We start from the raw sequence: 12,706 nt of genomic DNA, 5'->3' as shown, positions 1-12,706 counted from the left end.
ATTAAATTGAAAACACGAACAAGAAGTAGTGAGACAAACTTGAGGGGCTTTCTCCTGGCACATTCCATTCTAAATTCCAATCTAGAACACGGCTTCCATTGAGGCTCTGTTGCCCTAGTAAACAGATTTGCTAAGGGAGAACTGCTGCCACCTTGTGGCCGTTTCACACAACAGCAGCTTTAATCCCAGCGCTAATGGTCAGTGGATATTCCAAATCATTGAGGCCTGTAAATGACACCTGCCCTGAAAACAAATCCTGGGGTCATATATCGACCAAAAAGTTCAAAAGACGTCCATATTTCAAAACGACAGTTTCAAGAGGAATATTTCACGCACATTAGTGTTCTGCTTCTTTTGCTTTCTTTCTTTTTTGGTTAAAAAAAAACGGGAATGGAAAAAGGCAACCCTCAGAATGGGCGAAAACATTCACAAACGAATCAATGGACAAAGGTTTAATCTCCAATATATATAAACAGCTCACGCAGCTTAATATTAATAAAACAAACAACCCAATACAAAAATGGGCAGAAGATCTAAATAGACGTTTCTTCAAAGAAGTCACAGAGACGGCCAAGACGCACATGAAAAGCTGCTCAACACCACTAATTATTAGAGAAATGCAAATCAAAACGACAATGAGGTATCACATCACACCTGTTAGAATCGGCGTCATCAGAAAATCTACAAATAACAAATTCTGGGGAGGGTGTGGACAAAAGGAAGCCTCTTCCACTATTGGTGGGAAGGTAAATTGATACAGTCACTATGGAGAACAGTATGGAGTTTCCTTAAAGAAACTAGAAATAGAATTACCATAGAATCCAGCAATCCCACTTCTGGGCATATACCCAGAGAAAACCATAAATCAAAAACACACATTCACCACAATGTTCATTGCAGCACTATTTACAATAGCCAGGTAATGGAAGCAACCTAAATGCCCACAGACAGAAGAATGGATAAAGATGTGGTACATATATAAAATGGGATATGACTCAGCCATGAAAAGGAAGGAAACTATGTTATTTGTAGAGAAGTCGGTGGATCTAGAGACTGTCATACAGAATGAAGTAACTCAGAATGAGCAAAACAAATATTCTGTCTTAATGCATGTATGTGGAACCTAGATATATGGTACAGATGAACAGGTTTGCAGGGAAGAAATAGAGAAACAGAGGTAGAGAACAAACGTATGGACACCAAGTCGGGGAAGCCATGGGGTGTTGGTGGTCAGATGAGTTGGGAGATAGGTATTGACCTGTATATATGTATATGAATGAAAGAGATAACTAATAATAACCTGCTGTATAGAAAAATAAATATAATTAAACTTCAAAATTTTTAGAAGTAAAATTTAAAAATAAAACACAAAAAAGTTCTTCCCTTCACACAGATGTATTTCTATGAATGAATTATTTCCATGCTTATATCAATAAATACATAAAGATGAATAAATTCTAACTTGAACCAAAAAAGAAAAAAAAAAACCTGAACCCAGCAGTTATACAGAGGAAAACCCTATCAGGGCACTTGCTCCAGCGGTAAAGAATTCTGAAATTGGTCAGAGGTGGGGAATCATCTCCCATACAGCCAGCAGCCCTGCCGCCCCCCCACGCAAGGAGCGTCCTCATTGCAACGTTGGGGGACCGTGCCGAGGCCTCTGTGAGTAAACGTGAGCTGAGCCCCAGGCCAGCTGCTGCTGAACTGTTCCCACCCTTCCCAGGTAAAACACCTGAATATGTACAAGGGCTTGAAAGCCTAGAGGAAGGGCCGTGGAGCCACACCAGTGACAGCACGCAGGCCAACTTGGTGCCTGCAGGCCAGCCAGGATGGTCCTGGCCCCGGGCGCTCTTCTGGAAGCTTTCCATTTCCCTGGCTGAGATACCCCTCCTGTCCCGGCCCCCACTCCTTGTTTTCCTTCCTCACCTCAGCCCGGAGAGAAATTCCAGTGGAGGTTATGGGTGACACATCCTCTTCTTTACAGGTGGCAGCCTGGCAACTCCTGCAGAAAGTCCAGCAGAGCCCCACTCACACCGGGCCACCAACAAAGCCGTGGACCCTCACACCCTCCCACCAGCACAGCCCCGAGACTGCTGACGGGGCAGAGAATATGGAGTCAGGCACAGCTGCAGGGGCTATTGCTGCCTGGAGTGCTGTTTCTATTGACCTCAACCCAGGCACACCTGGGGAGGGCTTGCCGGCAGGGTCAGGCTGCCCAGGTCAGCTAATCCTCAGCCCTCAGGGAATCACATTGCAGAAAATGGACCTCGCTAAGACAGAATATTAGCCAAGGAAAAAAAGGGCACAATGCCATTTGCAGCACCGTAGATGAGTCTACACGTAATCACGTGACTTGTAGTAAGTCAGAAAGTGACAGACACATATCAGAGGATATCATTTATAGGTGTTACCTAAAAACGGATACCAGGGCAGATATTTCCACGGAGAAGGGCAATCACAGATTCATTAAACAAACTTATGGTTCACCAATGGAAAGGTGTGAGGATTGGATTCATTACGATATTGGGTTTAAGAGACATATACAAACACAGGTGAAATATATAATCACCAAAGACCTACGGAATGCCAAGAGAAGACTACTCAACATTCTGTCATAACGTACATGGGAAAAGGGTCCCAGGAAGAACAGACATATGTATATGTTTAAAAGAACCACATCTTGCACACCTACAACAAGCTAAACGTTGTAATCAAACTTGCTGTAATAAAAAATTAAAAATTAAATTGAAAACACGAACAAGAAGTAGTGAGACAAACTTGAGGGGCTTTCTCCTGGCACATTCCATTCTAAATTCCAATCTAGAACACGGCTTCCATTGAGGCTCTGTTGCCCTAGTAAACAGATTTGCTAAGGGAGAACTGCTGCCACCTTGTGGCCGTTTCACACAACAGCAGCTTTAATCCCAGCACTAATGGTCAGTGGATATTCCAAATCATTGAGGCCTGTAAATGACACCTGTCCTGAAAACAAATCCTGGGGTCATATATCGACCAAAAAGTTCAAAAGACGTCCATATTTCAAAACGACAGTTTCAAGAGGAATATTTCACGCACATTAGTGTTCTGCTTCTTTTGCTTTCTTTCTTTTTTGGTTAAAAAAAAACGGGAATGGAAAAAGGCAACCCTCAGAATGGGCGAAAACATTCACAAACGAATCAATGGACAAAGGTTTAATCTCCAATATATATAAACAGCTCACGCAGCTTAATATTAATAAAACAAACAACCCAATACAAAAATGGGCAGAAGATCTAAATAGACGTTTCTTCAAAGAAGTCACAGAGACGGCCAAGACGCACATGAAAAGCTGCTCAACACCACTAATTATTAGAGAAATGCAAATCAAAACGACAATGAGGTATCACCTCACACCTGTTAGAATCGGCGTCATCAGAAAATCTACAAACAACAAATTCTGGGGAGGGTGTGGACAAAAGGAAGCCTCTTCCACTATTGGTGGGAAGGTAAATTGATACAGTCACTATGGAGAACAGTATGGAGTTTCCTTAAAGAAACTAGAAATAGAATTACCATAGAATCCAGCAATCCCACTTCTGGGCATATACCCAGAGAAAACCATAAATCAAAAACACACATTCACCACAATGTTCATTGCAGCACTATTTACAATAGCCAGGTAATGGAAGCAACCTAAATGCCCACAGACAGAAGAATGGATAAAGATGTGGTACATATATAAAATGGGATATGACTCAGCCATGAAAAGGAAGGAAACTATGTTATTTGTAGAGAAGTCGGTGGATCTAGAGACTGTCATACAGAAGGAAGTAAGTCAGAAAGAGCAAAACAAATATTCTGTATTAATGCATGTATGTGGAACCTAGATATATGGTACAGATGAACAGGTTTGCAGGCCAGAAATAGAGAAACAGAGGTAGAGAACAAACGTAAGGACACCAAGTGGGGGAAGCCATGGTGTGTTGGTGGTCAGATGAGTTGGGAGATAGGTATTGACCTGTATATATGTATATGAATAAAATAGATAACTAATAATAACCTGCTGTATATAAAAATAAATATAATTAAACTTCAAAATTTTTAGAAGTAAAATTTAAAATAAAACAGAAAAAAGTTCTTCCCTTCACACAGATGTATTTCTATGAATGAATTATTTCCATGCTTATATCAATAAATACATAAAAGATGAATAAATTATAACTTGAACCAAAAAAGAAAAAAAAAATCCTGAACCCAGCAGTTATACAGAGGAAAACCCAATCAGGGCACTTGCTCCAGCGGTAAACAATTCTGGAATTGGTCAGAGGCGGGGAATCATCTCCCATACAGCCAGCAGCCCGGCCCCCCCACGCAAGGAGCGTCCACATTGCAATGTTGGGGGACGGTGCCGAGGCCTCTGTGAGTAAACGTGAGCTGAGCCCCAGGCCAGCTGCTGCTGAACTGTTCCCAAATTTCCCAGGTAAAACACCTGAATATGTACAAGGGCTTGAAAGCCTAGAGGAAGGGCCGTGGAGCCACAACAGCGACAGCACGCAGGCCAACTTGGTGCCTGCAGGCCAGCCAGGATGGTCCTGGCCCCAGGAGCTCTTCTGGAAGCTTTCCATTTCCCTGGCTGAGATACCCCTCCTGTCCCGGCCCCCACTCCTTGTTTTCCTTCCTCACCTCAGCCCGGAGAGAAATTCCAGCGGAGGTTATGGGTGACACATCCTCTTCTTTACAGGTGGCAGCCTGGCAACTCCTGCAGAAAGTCCAGCAGAGCCCCACTCACACCGGGCCACCAACAAAGCCGTGGACCCTCACACCCTCCCACCAGCACAGCCCCGAGACTGCTGACGGGGCAGAGAATATGGAGTCAGGCACAGCTGCAGGGGCTATTGCTGTCTGGAGTGCTGTTTCTATTGACCTCAAGCCAGGCACACCTGGGGAGGGCTTGCCGGCAGGGTCAGGCTGCCCAGTTCAGCTAATCCTCAGCCCTCAGGGAATCACATTGCAGAAAATGGACCTCGCTAAGACAGAATATTAGCCAAGGAAAAAAAGGGCACAATGCCATTTGCAGCACCGTAGATGAGTCTACAGGTAATCACGTGACTTGTAGTAAGTCAGAAAGTGAAAGACACATATCGTAGGATATCACTTATAGGTGTTACCTAAAAACGGATACCAGGGCAGATATTTCCATGGAGAAGGGCAATCACAGATTCATTAAACAAACTTATGGTTCACCAATGGAAAGGTGTGAGGATTGGATCATTATGATATTGGGGTTAAGAGACATATACAAACACAGGTGAAATATATAATCACCAAAGACCTACGGAATGCCAAGAGAAGACTACTCAACATTCTGTCATAACGTACATGGGAAAAGGGTCCCAGGAAGAACAGACATATGTATATGTTTAAAAGAACCAAATCTTGCACCCCTACAACAAGCCAAACGTTGTAATCAAACTTGCTGTAATAAAAAATTAAAAATTAAATTGAAAACACGAACAAGAAGTAGTGAGACAAACTTGAGGGGCTTTTTCCTGGCACATTCCATTCTAAATTCCAATCTAGAACATGGCTTCCATTGAAGCTCTGTTGCCCTAGTAACCAGATTTGCTAAGGGAGAACTGCTGCCACCTTGTGGCCGTTTCACACAACAGCAGTTTTAATCCCAGCGCTAATGGTCAGTGGATATTCCAAATCATTGAGGCCTGTAAAAGACACCTGCCCTGAAAACAAATCCTGGGGTCATATATCGACCAAAAAGTTCAAAAGACGTCCATATTTCAAAACGACAGTTTCAAGAGGCATATTTCACGCACATTAGTGTTCTGCTTCTTCTGCTTTCTTTCTTTTTTGGTTAAAGAAAAACGGGAATGGAAAAAGGCAACCCTCAGAATGGGCGAAAACGTTCGCAAACGAATCAATGGACAAAGGTTTAATCTCCAATATATATAAACAGCTCACGCAGCTTAATATTAATTAAACAAACAACCCAATACAAAAATGGGCAGAAGATCTAAATAGACGTTTCTTCAAAGAAGTCACAGAGACGGCCAAGACGCACATGAAAAGCTGCTCAACACCACTAATTATTAGAGAAATGCAAATCAAAACGACAATGAGGTATCACCTCACATCTGTTAGAATCGGCGTCATCAGAAAATCTACAAGCAACAAATTCTGGGGAGGGTGTGGACAAAAGGAACCCTCTTCCACTATTGGTGGGAAGGTAAATTGATACAGTCACTATGGAGAACAGTATGGAGTTTCCTTAAAGAAACTAGAAATAGAATTACCATAGGATCCAGCAATCCGACTTCTGGGCATATACCCAGAGAAAACCATAAATCAAAAACACACATTCACCACAATGTTCATTGCAGCACTATTTACAATAGCCAGGTAATGGAAGCAAACTAAATGCCCACAGACAGAAGAATGGATAAAGATGTGGTACATATATTAAATGGGATATGACTCAGCCATGAAAAGGAAGGAAACTATGTTATTTGTAGAGAAGTCGGTGGATCTAGAGACTGTCATACAGAATGAAGTAAGTCAGAATGAGCAAAACAAATATTCTGTCTTAATGCATGTATGTGGAACCTAGATATATGGTACAGATGAACAGGTTTGCAGGGCAGAAATAGAGAAACAGAGGTAGAGAACAAACGTATGGACACCAAGTCGGGGAAGCCATGGGGTGTTGGTGGTCAGATGAGTTGGGAGATAGGTATTGACCTGTATGTATGTATATGAATAAAATAGATAACTAATAATAACATGCTGTATAGAAAAATAAATATAATTAAACTTCAAAATTTTAGGAATAAAATTTAAAAATAAAACCGAAAAAAGTTCTTCCCTTCACACAGATGTATTTATATGAATGAATTATTTCCATGCTTATATCAATAAATACATAAAAGATGAATAAATTCTAACTTGAACCAAAAAAGAAAACAAAAACCTGAACCCAGCAGTTATACAGAGGAAAACCCTATCAGGGCACTTGCTCCAGCGGTAAACAATTCTGAAATTGGTCAGAGGTGGGGAATCATCTCCCATACAGCCAGCAGCCCTGCCCCCCCCCACGCAAGGAGCGTCCTCATTGCAAAGTTGGGGGACCGTGCCGAGGCCTCTGTGAGTAAACGTGAGCTGAGCCCCAGGCCAGCTGCTGCTGAACTGTTCCCACCCTTCCCAGGTAAAACACCTGAATATGTACAAGGGCTTGAAAGCCTAGAGGAAGGGCCGTGGAGCCACACCAGTGACAGCACGCAGGCCAACTTGGTGCCTGCAGGCCAGCCAGGATGGTCCTGGCCCCGGGCGCTCTTCTGGAAGCTTTCCATTTCCCTGGCTGAGATACCCCTCCTGTCCCGGCCACCACTCCTTGTTTTCCTTCCTCACCTCAGCCCGGAGAGAAATTCCAGCGGAGGTTATGGGTGACACATCCTCTTCTTTACAGGTGGCAGCCTGGCAACTCCTGCAGAAAGTCCAGCAGAGCCCCACTCACACCGGGCCACCAACAAAGCCGTGGACCCTCACACCCTCCCACCAGCACAGCCCCGAGACTGCTGACGGGGCAGAGAATATGGAGTCAGGCACAGCTGCAGGGGCTATTGCTGTCTGGAGTGCTGTTTCTATTGACCTCAAGCCAGGCACACCTGGGGAGGGCTTGCCGGCAGGGTCAGGCTGCCCAGGTCAGCTAATCCTCAGCCCTCAGGGAATCACATTGCAGAAAATGGACCTCGCTAAGACAGAATATTAGCCAAGGAAAAAAAGGGCACAATGCCATTTGCAGCACCGTAGATGAGTCTACAGGTAATCACGTGACTTGTAGTAAGTCAGAAAGTGAAAGACACATATCGTAGGATATCACTTATAGGTGTTACCTAAAAACGGATACCAGGGCAGATATTTCCATGGAGAAGGGCAATCACAGATTCATTAAACAAACTTATGGTTCACCAATGGAAAGGTGTGAGGATTGGATCATTATGATATTGGGGTTAAGAGACATATACAAACACAGGTGAAATATATAATCACCAAAGACCTACAGAATGCCAAGAGAAGACTACTCAACATTCTGTCATAACGTACATGGGAAAAGGGTCCCAGGAAGAACAGACATATGTATATGTTTAAAAGAACCACATCTTGCACACCTACAACAAGCCAAACGTTGTAATCAAACTTGCTGTAATAAAAAATTAAAAATTAAATTGAAAACACGAACAAGAAGTAGTGAGACACACTTGAGGGGCTTTCTCCTGGCACATTCCATTCTAAATTCCAATCTAGAACACGGCTTCCATTGAGGCTCTGTTGCCCTAGTAAACAGATTTGCTAAGGGAGAACTGCTGCCACCTTGTGGCCGTTTCACACAACAGCAGCTTTAATCCCAGCGCTAATGGTCAGTGGATATTCCAAATCATTGAGGCCTGTAAATGACACCTGCCCTGAAAACAAATCCTGGGGTCATATATCGACCAAAATGTTCAAAAGACGTCCATATTTCAAAACGACAGTTTCAAGAGGAATATTTCACGCACATTAGTGTTCTGCTTCTTTTGCTTTCTTTCTTTTTTGGTTAAAAAAAAACGGGAATGGAAAAAGGCAACCCTCAGAATGGGCGAAAACATTCACAAACGAATCAATGGACAAAGGTTTAATCTCCAATATATATAAACAGCTCACGCAGCTTAATATTAATAAAACAAACAACCCAATACAAAAATGGGCAGAAGATCTAAATAGACGTTTCTTCAAAGAAGTCACAGAGACGGCCAAGACGCACATGAAAAGCTGCTCAACACCACTAATTATTAGAGAAATGCAAATCAAAACGACAATGAGGTATCACCTCACACCTGTTAGAATCGGCGTCATCAGAAAATCTACAAGCAACAAATTCTGGGGAGGGTGTGGACAAAAGGAAGCCTCTTCCACTATTGGTGGGAAGGTAAATTGATACAGTCACTATGGAGAACAGTATGGAGTTTCCTTAAAGAAACTAGAAATAGAATTACCATAGAATCCAGCAATCCCACTTCTGGGCATATACCCAGAGAAAACCATAAATCAAAAACACACATTCACCACAATGTTCATTGCAGCACTATTTACAATAGCCAGGTAATGGAAGCAACCTAAATGCCCACAGACAGAAGAATGGATAAAGATGTGGTACATATATAAAATGGGATATGACTCAGCCATGAAAAGGAAGGAAACTATGTTATTTGTAGAGAAGTCGGTGGATCTAGAGACTGTCATACAGAATGAAGTAACTCAGAATGAGCAAAACAAATATTCTGTCTTAATGCATGTATGTGGAACCTAGATATATGGTACAGATGAACAGGTTTGCAGGGAAGAAATAGAGAAACAGAGGTAGAGAACAAACGTATGGACACCAAGTCGGGGAAGCCATGGGGTGTTGGTGGTCAGATGAGTTGGGAGATAGGTATTGACCTGTATATATGTATATGAATGAAAGAGATAACTAATAATAACCTGCTGTATAGAAAAATAAATATAATTAAACTTCAAAATTTTTAGAAGTAAAATTTAAAAATAAAACAGAAAAAAGTTCTTCCCTTCACACAGATGTATTTATATGAATGAATTATTTCCATGCTTATATCAATAAATACATAAAAGATGAATAAATTCTAACTTGAACCAAAAAAGAAAAAAAAAACCTGAACCCAGCAGTTATACAGAGGAAAACCCTATCAGGGCACTTGCTCCAGCGGTAAAGAATTCTGAAATTGGTCAGAGGTGGGGAATCATCTCCCATACAGCCAGCAGCCCTGCCCCCCCCCACGCAAGGAGCGTCCTCATTGCAAAGTTGGGGGACCGTGCCGAGGCCTCTGTGAGTAAACGTGAGCTGAGCCCCAGGCCAGCTGCTGCTGAACTGTTCCCACCCTTCCCAGGTAAAACACCTGAATATGTACAAGGGCTTGAAAGCCTAGAGGAAGGGCCGTGGAGCCACACCAGTGACAGCACGCAGGCCAACTTGGTGCCTGCAGGCCAGCCAGGATGGTCCTGGCCCCGGGCGCTCTTATGGAAGCTTTCCATTTCCCTGGCTGAGATACCCCTCCTGTCCCGGCCCCCACTCCTTGTTTTCCTTCCTCACCTCAGCCCGGAGAGAAATTCCAGTGGAGGTTATGGGTGACACATCCTCTTCTTTACAGGTGGCAGCCTGGCAACTCCTGCAGAAAGTCCAGCAGAGCCCCACTCACACCGGGCCACCAACAAAGCCGTGGACCCTCACACCCTCCCACCAGCACAGCCCCGAGACTGCTGACGGGGCAGAGAATATGGAGTCAGGCACAGCTGCAGGGGCTATTGCTGCCTGGAGTGCTGTTTCTATTGACCTCAACCCAGGCACACCTGGGGAGGGCTTGCCGGCAGGGTCAGGCTGCCCAGGTCAGCTAATCCTCAGCCCTCAGGGAATCACATTGCAGAAAATGGACCTCGATAAGACAGAATATTAGACAAGGAAAAAAAGGGCACAATGGCATTTGCAGCACCGTAGATGAGTCTACACGTAATCACGTGACTTGTAGTAAGTCAGAAAGTGAAAGACACATATCGTAGGATATCACTTATAGGTGTTACCTAAAAACGGATACCAGGGCAGATATTTCCACGGAGAAGGGCAATCACAGATTCATTAAACAAACTTATGGTTCACCAATGGAAAGGTGTGAGGATTGGATCATTATGATATTGGGGTTAAGAGACATATACAAACACAGGTGAAATATATAATCACCAAAGACCTACAGAATGCCAAGAGAAGACTACTCAACATTCTGTCATAATGTACATGGGAAAAGGGTCCCAGGAAGAACAGACATATGTATATGTTTAAAAGAACCACATCTTGCACACCTACAACAAGCCAAACGTTGTAATCAAACTTGCTGTAATAAAAAATTAAAAATTAAATTGAAAACACGAACAAGAAGTAGTGAGACAAACTTGAGGGACTTTCTCCTGGCACATTCCATTCTAAATTCCAATCTAGAACACGGCTTCCATTGAGGCTCTGTTGCCCTAGTAACCAGATTTGCTAAGGGAGAACTGCAGCCACCTTGTGGCCGTTTCACACAACAGCAGCTTTTATCCCAGCGCTAATAGTCAGTGGATATTCCAAATCATTGCAGGCCTGTAAATGACACCTGCACTGAAAACAAATCCTTGGGTCATATATCGACCAAAAAGTTCAAAAGACGTCCTTATTTCAAAACGACAGTTTCAAGAGGCATATTTCACGCACATTAGTGTTCTGCTTCTTTTGCTTTCTTTCTTTTTTGTTAAAGAAAAACGGGAATGGAAAAAGGCAACCCTCAGAATGGGCGAAAACGTTCGCAAACGAATCAATGGACAAAGGTTTAATCTCCAATATATATAAACAGCTCACGCACCTTAATATTAATAAAACAAACAACCCAGTACAAAAATGGGCAGAAGATCTAAATAGACGTTTCTTCAAAGAAGTCACAGAGACGGACAAGATGCCCATGAAAAGCTGCTCAACACCACTAATTATTAGAGAAATGCAAATCACAATGACAATGAGGTATCACCTCACACCTGTTAGAATTGGCGTCATCAGAAAATCTACAAACAACAAATTCTGGGGAGGGTGTGGACAAAAGGAAGCCTCTTCCACTATTGGTGGGAAGGTAAATTGATACAGTCACTATGGAGAACAGTATGGAGTTTCCTTAAAGAAACTAGAAATAGAATTACCATAGGATCCAGCAATCCCACTTCTGGGCATAAACCCAGAGAAAACCATAAATCAAAAACACACATTCACCACAATGTTCATTGCAGCACTATTAACAATAGCCAGGTAATGGAAGCAACCTAAATGCCCACAGACAGAAGAATGGATAAAGATGTGGTACATATATAAAATGGGATATGACTCAGCCATGAAAAGGAAGGAAACTATGTTATTTGTAGAGAAGTCGGTGGATCTAGAGACTGTCATACAGAATGAAGTAAGTCAGAATGAGCAAAACAAATATTCTGTCTTAATGCATGTATGTGGAACCTAGATATATGGTACAGATGAACAGGTTTGCAGGGCAGAAATAGAGAAACAGAGGTAGAGAACAAACGTATAGACACCAAGTCGGGGAAGCCATGGGGTGTTGGTGGTCAGATGAGTTGGGAGATAGGTATTGACCTGTATATATGTATATGAATAAAATAGATAACTAATAATAACCTGCTGTATAGAAAAATAAATATAATTAAACTTCAATATTTTTAGAAATAAAATTTAAAAATAAAACAGAAAAAAGTTCTTCCCTTCACACAGATGTATTTATATGAATGAATTATTTCCATGCTTATATCAATAAATACATAAAAGATGAATAAATTCTAACTTGAACCAAAAAAGAAAAAAAAAACCTGAACCCAGCAGTTGTACAGAGGAAAACCCTATCAGGGCACTTGCTCCAGCGGTAAACAATTCTGAAATTGGTCAGAGGTGGGGAATCATCTCCCATACAGCCAGCAGCCCGGCCCCCCCACGCAAGGAGAGTCCTCATTGCAAAGCTGGGGGACCGTGCCGAGGCCTCTGTGAGTAAACGTGAGCTGAGCCCCAGGCCAGCTGCTGCTGAACTGTTCCCACCCTTCCCAGGTAAAACACCTGAATATGTACAAGGGCTTGAAAGCCTAA

Source organism: Mesoplodon densirostris, chromosome 10 (assembly GCF_025265405.1).
Source record: "Mesoplodon densirostris isolate mMesDen1 chromosome 10, mMesDen1 primary haplotype, whole genome shotgun sequence".
Lineage (NCBI taxonomy): Eukaryota > Metazoa > Chordata > Mammalia > Artiodactyla > Ziphiidae > Mesoplodon > Mesoplodon densirostris.
This window is presented reverse-complemented; position numbering follows the sequence as displayed.